This window comes from Lissotriton vulgaris, chromosome 4_1, assembly GCF_964263255.1.
Source record: "Lissotriton vulgaris chromosome 4_1, aLisVul1.2, whole genome shotgun sequence".
NCBI lineage: Eukaryota > Metazoa > Chordata > Amphibia > Caudata > Salamandridae > Lissotriton > Lissotriton vulgaris.
This window is the reverse complement of record NC_141691.1, coordinates 1,447,413,179-1,447,429,090: the sequence shown is the minus strand read 5'-3', so window position 1 is coordinate 1,447,429,090 and position 15,912 is coordinate 1,447,413,179.

The following is a 15,912-nucleotide window of genomic DNA, read 5'->3' as shown; positions in this document are numbered from 1 at the left end:
AACTGTAACCCCACTACTTAACATTACAGATCTCTCTAACTTTTTTTCTAGGATTCATTTATTCATGCCCAACCTTAGCCATTCTTTACATGCTAATTTCTTGAAACATTTACACCGAATTTACACCGAATCACAAAAAGCATGCTTTCTGAATAAAGTTTTGACTTTTTGCAAATTTGGTGTAATTTTAATAATCAGGTTTTTCTTTATTGGAGAGCAAACTTCCTTTGGGCCACACCTTTTTCTTGGACCCTGCATATCGGTGTAATATGAAGGAGTCAACTTTTTGTGCAAATTCACTGTGCCAAAGTATTAGGAAAACAAAAATGCCTTTCCTATAGAAAGTCTGATGTAATTAGAACTACCCTGGCACTAGAACCTCCTATCTTCACTCAAAACAAATGAATTTAAATTTAAATATTTATTGCCATCACTACAGTGACTTTTGAGAGGGATTGACTTCCAATGTAAATATTCATGAACAATAATTCTGCTGTATTTACCTGTGATGTGGTTGATTACTTAAAATTGTCCATCGACGCACGTGTAGCACATGTAACACACCATACATCATAATATGTACTGTTTTGCCTTGCTGATCATTGTGTGTCACACTGTTTGGGTTGCCATGATGTGCTAGGCCATGTTATGCTATGCTACTTGCTGAATTGTAGCACACCTCGGGTGTGTGGAGAATGCTATAAAACAATTTAATCCGGACTAAGTTTAAATAAGTGTGGAATCAGGATGGGCGTCGCCTGAGCAGCCTCATGGATTGAAATTGATTCCACTGGCAGTGAGGCACGTATTACTGACTACAGTCAAGCCATCAGTACAACTTTGTAAAGTCTCGGTGTCAACTGAGATTTTTAACGAAAGATTTTTCATCACATCTCATGGCAAATTGAAACGTCCGGCACTTAGGAGAGGTTTCAACCATTCCTCTACACACAGGGCGGAGCACATCACGCCACTTTCAAGATATTAACCTTATCCAAGTCCTGAGGAGAATCCGTGAATTGTGTGGATTCAAAACGCGTTGGCCCTTGTGAGCTCGGGGGATTGTGTATATATTGTGCCTTAAGCAATTTAGCAATAATTTTTTCCTCTTGTGTAGGCAACATTGTTTTGAAGACATAACCACCGGTCTCTTGGCCTAGGCAGAACTATTAACAATGTCTAGTTAAGAATCTAACGTCCCCTTTACCTTTAATGTTAATGTTATTTCACACGATTGTCTAAGTTTGTTTCACTTGTTATTTTTGTCTTTATATTTTTTCATTTTTAAGTGGAATATAACATTGTGTATAAATGTGTTTTTGTAAATGTAGTGTTCGGTAAATGGAAGGTTTATTTTCTAAGACATGAAAAAATATTTATCTGCTTCGCTAATCTAAATAAATTAAAATAAGCTGAATAAAGCAATAAGAACCCTAGAATTGATGGTCAAGGGTATTCTCTTTAACATGTTCAAACTAGTCCTTCTGGACACACTCTTTTCTCTTGTATTTACAGTGATCCAGTCCAGGAGGTTTTAGGACCCGAGCTTTCTTTGTTCTCAATACTTGCACTGATGGCATGCCATGCTAAGGTGTGAAGGCTGACTCCATTGCATCATGAAGACCTGTGCATTAGCCATGCCTTCATAACAGCACTGCAAGGGTTAACCCCATCAGACTTTTGACAGAAACAGTGAGCCTAGCATGTCCCCAACATCCCAAATAATATACGTGTGCCACCGTAGGAGTCTTGAGCGCCTGAGGACACTGAATGATATTGCGAAGGATGATTATCAAATCAATGCAGGTCTTCGGGAAGCAGGGACTTTGGCACCTCAAACTCATGCAGGTGCTCTGCGGATCTGTCACTGGTGCCAGTGGGGGGATCTAAGCAGTAGGCATGGGCATGACAAACACCATGGAGCCCACTGACGAGCATGGGAGTGCGGACTGCATGGCCCATATTAGACATTTTAAAAGGTCAGAGAGGCCTCACTTAGAGAAGGGTTCACTCTTGCTAGTTTATGCTTCCAAAAGGGGACATGGCTGGGACAGAAAGTGACACATGCCAAGCCATGTATTATCAGGATAGTGAGGAGACTGATCGATGACAGGGCTGGGGAAGTTTTAGTCATATGGCATGCCTATGCTTCTGTAATAAGGCAGGGCTGGTGCAGGAACTGGCACATGCCATACATCAGATTCTCAAGAGAGTGAGGAGACTCCAATTGCTGGCAAGGCTCAGGCAGTTTAAGCACATCAACCCTGTGCCTCTGAAATGATGGCTGGTGCAAGATCTGACACATGCCAAACCTCTCAGTATCAGGAGATTGAAGATACTCAGATTGTGAGGCAGGACTAGCGCAGTTTCAGTCACATGAAGCCTGTGCCTCTGAAAAAATGGAAGAGCGCATTATTTAGCGAAAGGTTACTCCTGTCAGGTGTAGTCTTCTGAAAGGCTTTTATGGCTGGTGCAAGAGCCTACACATGCCAAGCCTCTCATTATCAGGAGATTAGAGGAGACTGATAGCGGGGCAGGGCTGGGGCAGTTTCAGTCACATGTCAGGCCTATGCTTCTGAAAGGATGGCAAAGCACATCATCTGTTAGTCCTTCTTGATTTATGTTTCTGAAAGACTGATAGAGCCATGGCATGGTCTGACAGATGCCAGGCATCTATTTTGAAGGTAATTTGAATACCAGCAGGGCTGGGGTTGCTTCAGTCACAATTCAGATCTATGCCTCTGAAGCACAGGAAAGGCAAGTCAATTGGAAAAGGGTTACTTTGCCCTCATTGTGGTTCTGAATGTGTGGAATGCCTGGTCCAAGGTTCAATCAATCAATCAATCACGGCATTTGTAGAGCGCGCTACTCACCCCGGAGGGTCTCAAGGCGCTGGGGGAGAGGGGTATGTTACTGCTCCAACAGCCAGGTCTTGAGCTGCTTCCTGAAGGAGAGATGGTCCTGGGTTCGCCGAAGGTGGGTGGGGAGGGAGTTCCAGGTCTTGGCTGCCAGGTAGGAGAAGGATCTTTCTCCGGCGGTGGCTCTGCGGATGCGTGGTACGGTGGCGAGGGCCTGGCTGCTCGATCGTAGCTGGCGGGTGGGCGTGTAGAAGGTCATGCGGTCGTTGAGGTACTTGGGTCCCAGGTCGTGGAGAGCCTTGTGTGCGTTGGTGAGGAGTCTGAACATGATTCTCTTGCTGACGGGGAGCCAGTGCAGGTCTCTCAGGTGTCCGGTGATGTGGCTGTGTCGAGGGATGTCCAGGATGAGTCGTGCGGAGGCGTTCTGGATGCGTTGGAGTCTTTTTTGAAGTTTGGCTGTGGTTCCGGCGTAGAGGGTGTTCCCGTAGTCCAGTCGGCTGGTGACGAGTGCCTGCATTTGGCATCAGGAAAGTATTGGGGTGCTTCTGGTAAGCTGCCCATTATCCTGGCATAAGGCAGGAATACCACTACATGTGAGGTTTGTTACTGTGGTTGTGAGGTGTGTGCAGTAATATATTTCTTATAATAATATTATTTGTTCAGAACCTTTGAGAGTCAATCACCCGTCAAGATCCAACTCAATACAGTCACAACTCTGGCGTGTTTTTTTTTTAACTGTTTTTATTGCAAAAGGTATAGTATACACAGCTGGTTAGTGCCTATAACCCTGGGGCCGGCAGCGTGTAGTAATCATAGGAAAAAACAGAATAGTACACAGTCTGTGTGCCGACATCCCGGAGGCTCGGCGTCGATCACAGACCATGGCATAATGCTAAGACCATGAATACGATCAGAAGACAGCGAAATCAACTGTTTGGTATTTTTCTTTTTGAAACCAAGGACACTTATATAACCTGAACATGTAAAAACATTTTTTAAAAAAAACAGAGTCAAATAGTAGTCACAATTGGTGCATCAGATAGGAATCAATTTCACAATGCGGACGCCTCACTAATTATCGCAGGAGCCTTCCCACAGGTCCAGCACGTGACATAACTAATTCAGCAGTTGAAGAGTCACACAGTTCACCCCTGTACGCATTCCAGTGGCCCCACTTCTTGTCCCACACCTTAGGGCAACCCCGTACCTTGTATACCGTCTTTTCTGCAATCATGCATCGGTCCATTTCAGCCACCCATCCCACCACCAGCGGTCTGTCTTGGGAGCCCCATTTCATTGCGAGGGAGCGTTTAGCCAGTAGAAATGCCAGAGCTGCCCACTGTAGTTCCTGAACATTAAGGTCGTTGGCACCCCAGATATCCAGAACACATGGCCTCTGCAATGATGACAGTGGCTTACCCAGAGAATCGCTCATTTTCTTGAGAACACGGCCCCAAAACTACTGCACCCCCGGGCAGTCCCACAGTATATGAAAGAAAGTGCCAGGTAAATTACAGCCTCACAGGCACAATGGGTCAGGGCGTCGCCCAATTTTCACCAGGGTAAGAGTGGACATATAAGCCCTATGTAATATCTTCAACTGAATCAGGCGGAACCTATGGATGATAGCCGATTGTCTAGGGGACATGAGGGCCGAAGGCCAATCTTCCTCGTCCAAGGGGCCCAGGTCCGCTTTCCATTTGGTCCGCAGTGACGGGAAGGAGTTGGGGAGGTTATTACACAGTTTTCGATAGGTGTAGGAGATAGCCTTCTCAGGGAGTGGCTCAGATAGTAATCTGTCCTCTAGGGGGGAAACAGGAGGGATTGAGGAGAGATCCGGAATGGCGATCCGGATGGCATGTGAAATTTGTAGATATCGAAAAAATTCTGTGGATGCTAGGGAGTACTTAGTCTGGAGAGCACTAAAGTGCAGGATGGAAACCTTGTGAACAAGGTCTCCCACCTCAGAAATCCCTATCATGTCCCACTTGCGAATCCCTGGGAGAAGCAGAGGGAGCCCAGGCGTTGCGACGACCACAAGGGGGTAGCTTTAGCGAGCGTGTCTGTCCACCCCAAACTCTTGTTGGCTCTGTGCCACAGTGTAACCGTGTGAGCGATGGGGCCGACGTATCTGTGTTTAGAGGGTTTGCTGTAGAGGGCCCCCAGATAGCCCTCCTGACCAGTTTGGTTTCTATCAAGGAGGAAGGCCGTGTTGAGGGGTGAGCCATATACCCAATGGTTAACAGCTACTAACTGTGATGCCCAATAGTAGAGGCGGAGGTTGGGCAGGGCAATGCCTCCATCATACCAGCCTTGAAAAAGCTTAGACAGGGCAATCCGAGCGGCTCCACCGCCCCACAGTAGAAGACGAAGTTCACTTTCAACCATACGAAAATAGAAGTCAGGAATCAAGAAGGGGCAGTTCTGCAGGTCATATAGAAAGCGCGGGAGAGCTAGCATTTTGAACAGAGCCGCCCTACCCGGGAGGGATAGCGGGAGGGATCACCAATGGGCAACGTCGCAGCGAAGCCTGCGCAGGGGGCCTAATAGATTACGATCATAAAATACCTTCGAGTCAGGCGTGATATAAATGCCGAGATACTGGAAGCCGTCCGTGGCCACCGCAATGGAGAACCCCCAGGGCAGTCGGGGAGGGGGACCATGCAACATAAATAGTGTGGATTTAGTCCAATTAATCGTGTAGCCCGAGTACTTCCCAAAGTTAGTGAGGACATGAAACAAGCTGTTATTGGAAGACCGGGGGGAAGACACATAAATCAAGATGTCATCGGCATAGGGGGAGATTTTATCTGTCACATCGTCATTCCACTGGAGACCTCTGATAGAGACGTTGTGCGGACCCAGTGAGGGAGGGATTCGAGGGTAAGGGCGAAGAGCAACGGGGATAGGGGGCAGCCCTGTCTGGTGCCCCTGTGGAGGCAAAACTGGCGCGAAGTGTGGTCGTTGACCCTGACCTGGGAAAAAAGGTCTGTATACAGGAGCCGTACCCAGCTAATAAATTGGGGCCCAAATCCAAAGCGGGCCAGGACCTTGAAGAGGTAGGGCCATTTGATCAAATCAAACGCCATCATAGCTCCAGGGATAAAATGGCCGCATCTTGCTAAATAATGGATTGACGACTCATGACATTGTTGACCCTGCGCAGATTTAATGCCGTATTGCGACCCGGAAGAAAACCGGACTGATCATCATGTATGAGGGAGGAAAGCACGAGAAGTAGACGATTAGCCAACATCTTGGCCAGGACCTTTGCCTCTGCGCTGATCAGGGAGATCAGCCGATAAGAGCCGCAGCTAGTGGGTGGTTTGGTCGGCTTGAGGATTACCGCAATAGAAGCCAATCGCTGGGCTAAGGGGAGTACACCGTCATCTCGGCTTTGTATAAAAATATTTCGCAAATGAGGGATAATTTCTCTGGCTATGCCCTTGAGGAATTCGACAGGGACTCCATCCGGGCCCACAGCTTTGCCAGAGTTGACGGCGAATAGTGCTGTAGTAAGTTCTTCCACCGTAACGTCAGCGTCAAGGGTCGCCCGATCAACGTCAGATATGACAGGAAGACGCATCTCCGCCAGGAGTTTTCTAGACTCTTCAGGCGTGTAAATTGTAAATTGATACTTGTATAGCGCACTACTCACCCGCAAGGGTCTCAAGGCGCTTGTACGAATACCGCTGTGGAACCCATCCTGGCTTTCCCTGTGAGGCGTCCACTCCTGGGCACCCCCAAGGTGAAGGCCAGGCATCCTTAGCGTTGTGGGGGCCGTTGTGGAGATTAAGCAAGCTATTGCCCAGAGTTGCAGAGTGGGACTCTATGATTGGAATAGGCACCGAGGCGAGAATTATCAGGTCCGTGGAATTTTGAGCCCAAGACCCGCCGAGGCGGGGAATTGAACCCTGGTCCCGGGCCAGACCTCTGCATCAGGGTCTGCCGCTCTAATCATTGAGCCACACTTCTCCAAGGACCCGTGGTGTAAACACTCTCCAAGTGGTCGGCAAAGGCTTCTGCAATATCTTGCGGGTCTACAACCGTGACTCCGTCTGGTCTAAGGATGGAGGAAACCCATCTAGAACCCTGATCTCGTCGCTCTAACCACGCAAGCATTTTACCTGCAGTATCTCTGAATTCGTAAACCCGATGGCGCGAGTGGAGCAGGCGGGCCCGTGCCCTCTCCTGAGTCAGTGCTTGGTATGCCAGTTGTTGAGTACGGAGGCGGGCAGCGGTGTCGTCGGTAGGGGCGGTATTATGTGCCGTTTCGAGATGGACGAGGTCAGATTCTGCCTGGAGGATCTGTTCATTATGTTTACGTAAATAGCCCGTCTTTAGTGTCAGCGCCTCGCCTTTCACAACCGCCAAGTATGCCTCCCAAAGTGTCACTGCTGAGTCAACTGAGCCGACATTTTCAGCAAAATAAAATTTGTTGCGCTCAAGAAGAGCGTCTTTAATATCAGGGATCTGCAGGAGCCAGGGGCTAATTACAATAGGGCCTCGAGTGTAGGGGCGATGGTAGGTCAGGTCCACACTAAGGGGTGAGTGATCGGATATGCCCCGTGGAAGGCCTTGCATTCGGATGAAGAAGCCGAGATCGGCTGCGGGGCAGAATAAATAATCATTGCGGGACATGCTTGTGTGTGCATTTGAATAGTGTGTGAAGTACGACGTAGTCGGGTAGAAGTGGCGCCATATGTCTACCAGCCCCATGGCTTGCGTAAAGTCGGAGAGGTCTGAGCGCGACCGATGAGAGCTGCGTTTAGGACAACGGTCCAGGTCATCGCACATCATGCTGTTAAAATCACCACCAATCAGTAGTGCACCGACCAGGAGACCAAACATGCGCGTGCCCAGCTCCCTAAGGGAGACTTGTACGAGTGTCGGTGGAATATAGACGGAGATCAAATTCAGCAGGCAGCCCTCCCAAGTAGCCTTGACAAGTGCAATGTGGCCCAGAGGGTCAGCCCATGTCTTGGAATAAGTAAGTGCCAGGGTTTTCTAAATTAGGATCCCAGTACCACGGGATCCAGCAGTGAAGCCCTCTTGAACTAATAATGTATATCCCCCCCGTTGAAGAGCCCTACAAGTGTTACCCACCAGGTGCGTTTCCTGCAGCAGGACGATGTCGGGGGAATGGCGTCGAAGATATTGGAGGACCACACTTCTCTTAATTTTGTGCCCAAGCCCGTTAACGTTCCAGGACAGGATCGTGAGGGTTCTAGAGTGGGGATGCGTCATATTTGTGGACTAAGAGGACCATACGAAAGGAGAAATGGAAGTAAGGCTGGCGGAAACCCTGGCGTGTTTTTGACAGAATTTAAACAGATCTATAGACACTTTAAAGGTTTTGTTTAAGGTAAGCGGAATACTAGTAAAGTAATAAAAGTAGTATAGTTATAAAGGAAAACTTTTTAAAGGTTGTTTAAATACTTTTTAAGGAGTCGCGCCACCTTCTCTCACCATGCAAGCATGAATTTTCTGATTCGCACTGGGGAGATGACTTTCAGTAGCAAAACACTTAGATAGACACTATCGAAGTTTTCTTTGAAGTACGAGGTTCAGTAATACATTAATAAAAGTAGTATAATCACAGTGCAAATACATGTTAAAGGTCGTGATAATGCATTATGCAGAGTCGTGACAGTGCCACAAGGTAAGCAAGAAGGCTTTGTGCATTCCAATTGATACAGAAAGAAATGGATTTGATTATTTAAACACCTTTGCATGAATATTAGAGGAAGCTCCACCCATTGTCTCTATCTTTTTGGGATCTGTATGTTTTTCACACCTCTCTTTAGTATTTCTCAATTCAATGTGTGTCTTTACTTACAAAGATGGTATCTACTGCACCACCAGCTGGTGAGAATGACGGGAACTCCTCTCATGACAATGAGCCATCACCACCAAAAAAGCTGTGCATCGTGTGGGAATTCTTCTCCATCCCTGCTGGAGAAAAAAAGGTAATGCTGAAAGCTTACTTTCATGCTGCAGTAGACCAAATGAGAGAGTACGCAGTTCCCCAGTGTTAAAAGTTAGACAGATGGAACCAAGTGAGTGAAGGCACAAAGGAGGGGGATCTTCCTTGTTGGAACAAGAGTCCTCACACACCCAGCAAGCTAGGTGAAACATCTAAAGACCATCCACCCTACTCGTCTGTCTAGAGCTCTGATGGAAAAATAGAGAGATGAGAGAACCCATCACTGTGCCGTACCAGGCCCCTCATCTGGTTCAACTCTTGCACGGGCTCCTCCAACCAGTGTCCTTGAATGTGCGGCTGTGGGACAATTTTGTTTAAAATGTTGTAAAATGCTAACCATGGGATAGGAGTCCATTCCAGTGCTGGTTTCATAAATACACACTGACAAATTGTAGGTGTTTTTTTTATGTTACTGCACATTTTGTGCTTTAACTTGCAAAGGACTATTTTCCATTTTGTTTTTAATGTAAAAAGTAAGAAAAAACAGTTCTTCTTAAAACTATCTATTCTGGTTTAAGAAAGTATAATTATATGTTATATGTACGTTTGTAACAGTGTGAATACATATTTTTCTCTGTGTTGGTGTGTGTGTGTGTAAGTGTATAAATGAATGGCTGGTAATGTGAGTAACTGTGTGGGTAAATGAGAGCATGTGTCAGGGGCTGTATGTGTGACTGGGTGGATATTTGAGTGGTATGTGAGTAGTTGTATGAGTGAGTGAGAGGGTATGTAAATGCCTGTATAGAAAAGTGAGTAGATCTGTAAGTGGTTGTATGGCCCTAACATTGTCTCTGTGAGTGTCTGCATGGGTGTGGGAATGCATGTGTGAGTGGATGTATGGATGTGTGAGGGAATGCATGTGTGAGTGTGTATATGGATGCGAGTGTGGATGTGTACGTTGCTGTATGGTTGTTTGACTGGATGTGTGAGTGGCTAAATGAGTAAGTGGTTGTATCAATGACTACATAGGTGAATGAGTGCATGTGTTAGAATCTGTATGAGTAAGCAAATGGATGTGTCACTGAGTGGGTTTGTGAGTGGCTTCTTTAAAAGTGAGTGAGTGAGTGTTTGTGTGGTGCTATGAATGAGTGAGGGAGTGTTTGAGTAGCTATATGAGTGAGTGTGTGAGTAGATGATTGGTTGAGTGGGCAAAGTAGTAGTTGTGCCAGTGACTGTATAATTAAATGAGTGCATGTTGTAGTATCTGTATGAGCAAGTGAGAGGGGGCCCGATTCACAGAATAAACTTACTACTTTTGGCATTCACAGAATGCACTTACTACTTTTGGTATTCACAGAATGAACTTACTCATTTCGGTATTCACAGAAGTTAGGACTACTAACTTTAGGACTCCTAAATGCCTTCTGTGAATACCGAAAGTCTTAAAATTAGGATTGTTCTCAATTTAGTAGTAGTAAAGTTAGGACTACTAACTTTAAGACGCCTAAATGCCTTCTGTGAATACCGAAAGTCTTAAAATTACGATTTTTCTCAATTTAGTAGTAGTAAAGTTAGGACTACTAACTTTAGGATGCCTAAAAGCCTTCTGTGAATACCGAAAGTCTTAAAATTAGGATTTTTCTCAATTTAGTAGTAGTAAAGTTAGGACTACTAACTTTAGGACGCCTAAATGCCTTCTGTGAATACCGAAAGTCTTAAAATTACGATGGTGTATGAGTGAGTGAGTGAATGTGAATGACTGTACGGGTGAGTAACTTGATATGTGAGTGCCTGTATGAGTGAGGGAAAGGGCTTGTGGGTACCAATAAGAGTGAGTGAGAGGGTGTATGTGTGGCTGAATGAGTGGGTGTGTGAGTGCTTGTATGAGTGAGAGGATACATGAGTGGCTATATGAGTGAGTTAAAGTATACACGGATATCCTGACGCTGAAAGGACAGAAGTTCCACTACACACACAGAGTTTACCTACCACGGGTGATACAGCACTACACCTTGGGGAAAAGATGGGTTTTCAGTTTTTTTAATAAACTGTACAAACTCCTCTGATTCTCTGATGTTAAATGGGAGGTTGTTCCACAACTGTGCCGCTGCGCAGCTGAATGCTCTGGCTCCAAATCTGGAAGTTCATACTCTGGTGGTGCGGGCCAGGTGAGCAGTAGAGGAGTGAAGAGTTCATGGCGGGGAGTGCCAAACACATTTTTCTGCAGAGGCCATGAAGGGCCTTGAACACAATGCATGCAGCTTTAAACTGGATTCTCTGGGCCAGAAGAAGCTAGTAAAGATCAATAAGAGCCGCAAATGCAGAGGCATCCCGTATTCTCTTTCAGGCTAACTTGGTGGCTATTATCTGTATTCTTTGCAGTCTCTTAATAAAACAATTAGGTGTACCAAGAAGCAGGTCGTTACAGTAATCCAGCCGCCTCAGGATGAAGCTTCTGACCATTAATTCCCTGGCTCACAAAGGCAACATGGGAAGGATTTCCCGCAAGGCTTTGATAAGGGAGAAACAGGTGCCAACTGTTTTATTTACATGTTTCTCCATACTCAGCTTGTTGTCGAAGACTAATCCCTGATTGCATACTTCAGCCGCTGGAGTGGGAGGTGTGTCTGTCTGGATAGACCAGAACTCACCTGGAAGTGGGCGAGGAACTTTTTTCACTGTACAGTGCAGTATTTCTGTTTTCCCACTATTGAACTGCAGGGAATTATCCATAAACCAACTAACAGTCTTCTGCATACAGTCATGGAAGTCACTGAGTGACGTAGACACCCTAACTTCCAGAGACAGAATGAGCCGCGTGTCGTCAGCATAATTCAGCAGCTTAATGTTATAAGATTTAATGATGGGAATCAGAGGTTTTAAATAAATATTGAAAAGAATCAGGCTAATGGAAGATCCTTGAGGGACCCCATGCTGAACCGTTTTAAATTTGGATGAAAAGGGGGGGAGTCGTACCGCTTGTTGCCTAGTTTCCAGATAGGACTTAATCCAATTATAAGCAAGGTCCTCCAGCCCAAGTTCCGCAAGCCGCCTCAATCAAATGTTGTGGTTGCCCGTGTCGAATGCGGCAGACATGTTGAATGAAATCAACACAGTTGGTTGACCTCTGTCTGCCCGCATTCTAAGTTCGGCCAAGACCATGGGTGATAGGCATGAGCGGATTTTGCGGATTGGCAATCGGCGAATTTGCGGATTTGCGAACTCGCAATCCGCAAAATCCGCGAATTCCCGCGAATTTGCGGATTTTTTTTTTTTGTGTTCGCCCGTGTTTCTGCCAGTTCGCGAGGGTTTTTACAATTTCGCAATTTGCGAACTTACCTGTCGGGTCGCAAGTTTTGCGAACTTGTTGTTTCTACGTGTCCAACCTGTTTGGGACACTCTTCTTCATCACTGCCACTCTCTGTCACCACTGCCACTCTCTGACTACTCATGCCACCCTCTGGCCCACCCATGCCACCCTCTGTTTCATCACCACACCCTCTGGTTGTCCAGTGTACATTATTTTCGGCAAAGCAAAGCACACCTTCCCTGCCTCAAGTGACCTGAATTAATTTGGGTCTGATTAATGTGTCACAGAATATTTTTTTAGCTGGCACCTGCTTCCTTAGTGCGCCCTGATTAGTGATCTTTTGCACTTGCTAAGTGCTTTCATTGTTGCAAAATTAGTTACAACACCTGCCCTGCCCCAACTGACAATAATGAATTAGGGGCTGATTAATGGATTTTAACTTCCAGCCTGGCTCCTGCTTGTCTCCCTTAGCTGTAATTCATGACCTTTGTGGCATATGTGTAACTATTCTGAGGTTCAGAGCAGGGTCACATAATAGTTTCAACTGGCAACTGAACTCTGGAGGGGCCCCTCAGGAAGCACTACAGGAAATGGCTATTAATGATGTGCCTGAACTTTTGAACCTGGTAAGTAGTTACTTTCAGTTTTGCTTAGATCATATTTCTGCAATTTCGCACTTATTCGCGGGGCGCGAACTCACGCGAACAGTGCGAGCAGTGCGAGCAAAATCCGCTGCTCGCGGATTTGCGGATTTTGCAGGAAATTCGCAAATCTCGCGGATTGCGGATTTCCCGAAAATCCGCAAAATCCGCGAGCGGAACGGATTTTCCGCCCATGCCTAATGGGTGAGTGAGTGGGTATCTGACTATGTGACTGAGAGTGTGGGTGCGTTAGTGATTGTATGAGTGAGTGAGTGGCAGGGTATATTAGTGGCTGTATGGGTGAGTGTGTACCTAGCAGAGTGCATGCATCAGTGAGTGAGTGTGTCTGCCAGTGGTTGTATAGTTGAGTGAGTGGGTATGTGATTGGTGTATGAGTGAGTGGGTATGTGATTGGTGTATGAGTGAGTGAGTGAATGTGAATGACTGTACGGGTGAGTAACTTGATATGTGAGTGCCTGTATGAGTGAGGGAAAGGGCTTGTGGGTACCAATAAGAGTGAGTGAGAGGGTGTATGTGTGGCTGAATGAGTGGGTGTGTGAGTGCTTGTATGAGTGAGAGGATACATGAGTGGCTATATGAGTGAGTTAAAGTATACATGAATGACGGTATGGGTGAGTGAATCAGTGGATGTATGCATGAGTGAGTGCATGTCTTAGTATATGTATGAGTAAGTGAGTGGGTGTCTGAATTGCTGTACGGATGACTGAGTGGATGTGTGAGTGGCTGTATGACTGAGTAAGAGGGTGCATGACTGACTCCAGCGGGAACTGGGTACATGTCTGAGTATATATATGGGTGCCTGAGTAGGTGAGTGAGAGCAGAATGGGTGAGCAAGTGGGTACATGACCAACTATATCAATTAATCAATCAAACAAGCTTTATTCGTTTTTCAATTTAAAAAAACATAAAAGCATACAATTTTAAAAGACTAGCTATATAGATGAGTGAGTAGGTGTCTGAGTATGTATATGGGTCACTGAGTGGCTGTGTGACTTGCTGAATGAGTGAGTGTATGAGTGATTGTATGGGTGAGTGAGAGGATGCATGAGTGGCTGAATGGGTGAGTGTGTGGATGTGTCAAAGGATGCATAAGTCTGAGAATAGATATGTAAGTGGTTCAACGGGTGAGTGACTTGGTGTTTGAGAAGTCGTGAGAGTGAGTGAAAGGGTACATGAATGGCTGTATGGGTAAATGAGAGGATATGTGAGTGACTGTATGGGTGAGTGAGTGACTGTGTAAGTGGCTGCATGGGTGAGTGAGTGAATGGATGATTGAGTGACTGTATAAATGAATGAAGGGTGCATGAATAGATTTGGGTGAGTGAGTAGGTGTGTCTGTGGCTGTATGTGTGAGTTAGTGGTGTGTGAGTAAGTGAGTGGATGCATGGGTACTATGTGGGTGAGTATGTGGGTGTATGAGTGGGTGTTTGGATAAGTGAGTATATATATGAGTAGCTATATGGATGAGTTAGTAGCAGTTGTCAGAGCTCAGGTAAGTGCCAATCAATTTCATATGAGTTTTCTAGCCTCCCCTCCTGGTAAAGGAAACTGGAGGGAAGGATATCAAGTGTCCTTTACACACACAGGCCTGTTCACAAGTATGTCAAGAGTCTCTTCATGAGTAAGTCAAAGAAACATTCTGAGGCATTAGGTGTCTTTTGGTACATCTAAACAAGAACACTCCAAAAACGTTTATAAAAGAAAAAGAATAGAAATAAGTTAGTATTTAATTTACAAAATTCTAGACACATAACAGTACACATTGTTTATGCTGTAATAGTATATCACAATATAGTAAAACATTTTATTTTCTCTTTTTACTGTTCTCAGCTTCATACTTTTAGAACACAAACAATTTACTATGTGAAGCTTCCTCCTTGAACAGTGAGAAAAGAATAATCACATGGTTTGTAGAAAAAAACTCATAACTGTGCAGTACATCATTGTAAGTAAGTGTACTACAATATGTTAAACAGTTGGTGTACATACACTTACTACAATAATGTGAACAAACCTACCTTAAAACGTTTCCCTTTATTATTACACATAGTACACTACTTATAATAAAATTAAACCACACTTGAACTTTGAAGATCTTTTTGAAAACATCACCCCTAGAAAGCCGAATGATGTCTAAAATGCAGATGAACCACATAGACAAAATATAATATGTAACTTTTTTTTCCCCAGAAATAGTACATAGAAGTTTGGTTGAAGAAACAAAAGCTGACAATTTTGTAGTTTTGAAAGGTAGTTTTGATTCCAATTGAAGATTGATGTGATTCCATTGTATCCAACCAGTTTTAGTCTTTAATTAGAGAGTGCAGTATCCACATGCTATATTAACTCTTTTTTAGAGAAGCATTTTCAGATATCACCCCTGATAGGCTGAATGATGTCTAAAACATTGATGTTCCATGTCCAAGAAACACTGTACATTACTTTCCCCCCATAATACTCCTTAGAACTTTGGTTGAAGAAACAAGAGGTAAGAATTTGGTAGTTTTTAAGGTCGTATTGTTTAAATTTAAGGTACTTCTTCTTCTAAAACTCCAAGCATGACCAATTTTAATTCTTGTGCTTCTTTTTTACATCAAATATTAATGATCTGCTGCATATATCTAAAAGGTGTTTAATGCCTGAAGCAGAACGTATTACAGATATGTCACTGAGCAAAAGTTGGAGCAAATGATATAGATGCAAATCACTGTCTCTTAACTGTTTTTTGTTCAATTTGATTTACATGATGCGGTACATGAAACAGTACATTGAAAACAACATTTGCATTGCAGTTAACACCTGAACTGTTATCCAACTGGTATCCTACACCATATTCTTCTTGATGCCTTCTAGATTGTGCTGATTTAATTTCTTTACTTGAACCTAAGTAGACTCTTTTGTAAACTTCCATTTTTGACAGATTAGCTATTTCTCATACATAGGGTCCTGACCTAAATGAGGAGGGTATGGACTTCTTAACTTATTGTACTCTCTTACAAAGCTTGCATTAGCACTACATTTCTTATAATCAAATGCAACTAAAAACAAACTGGACACAGCTCTAACTTGGGATAATGTTACATATGACATACCTTCTTTACATACTGTACTTACAATATTAATAAAAGCCTTGTCTACACTAAAATCTTAAGACTT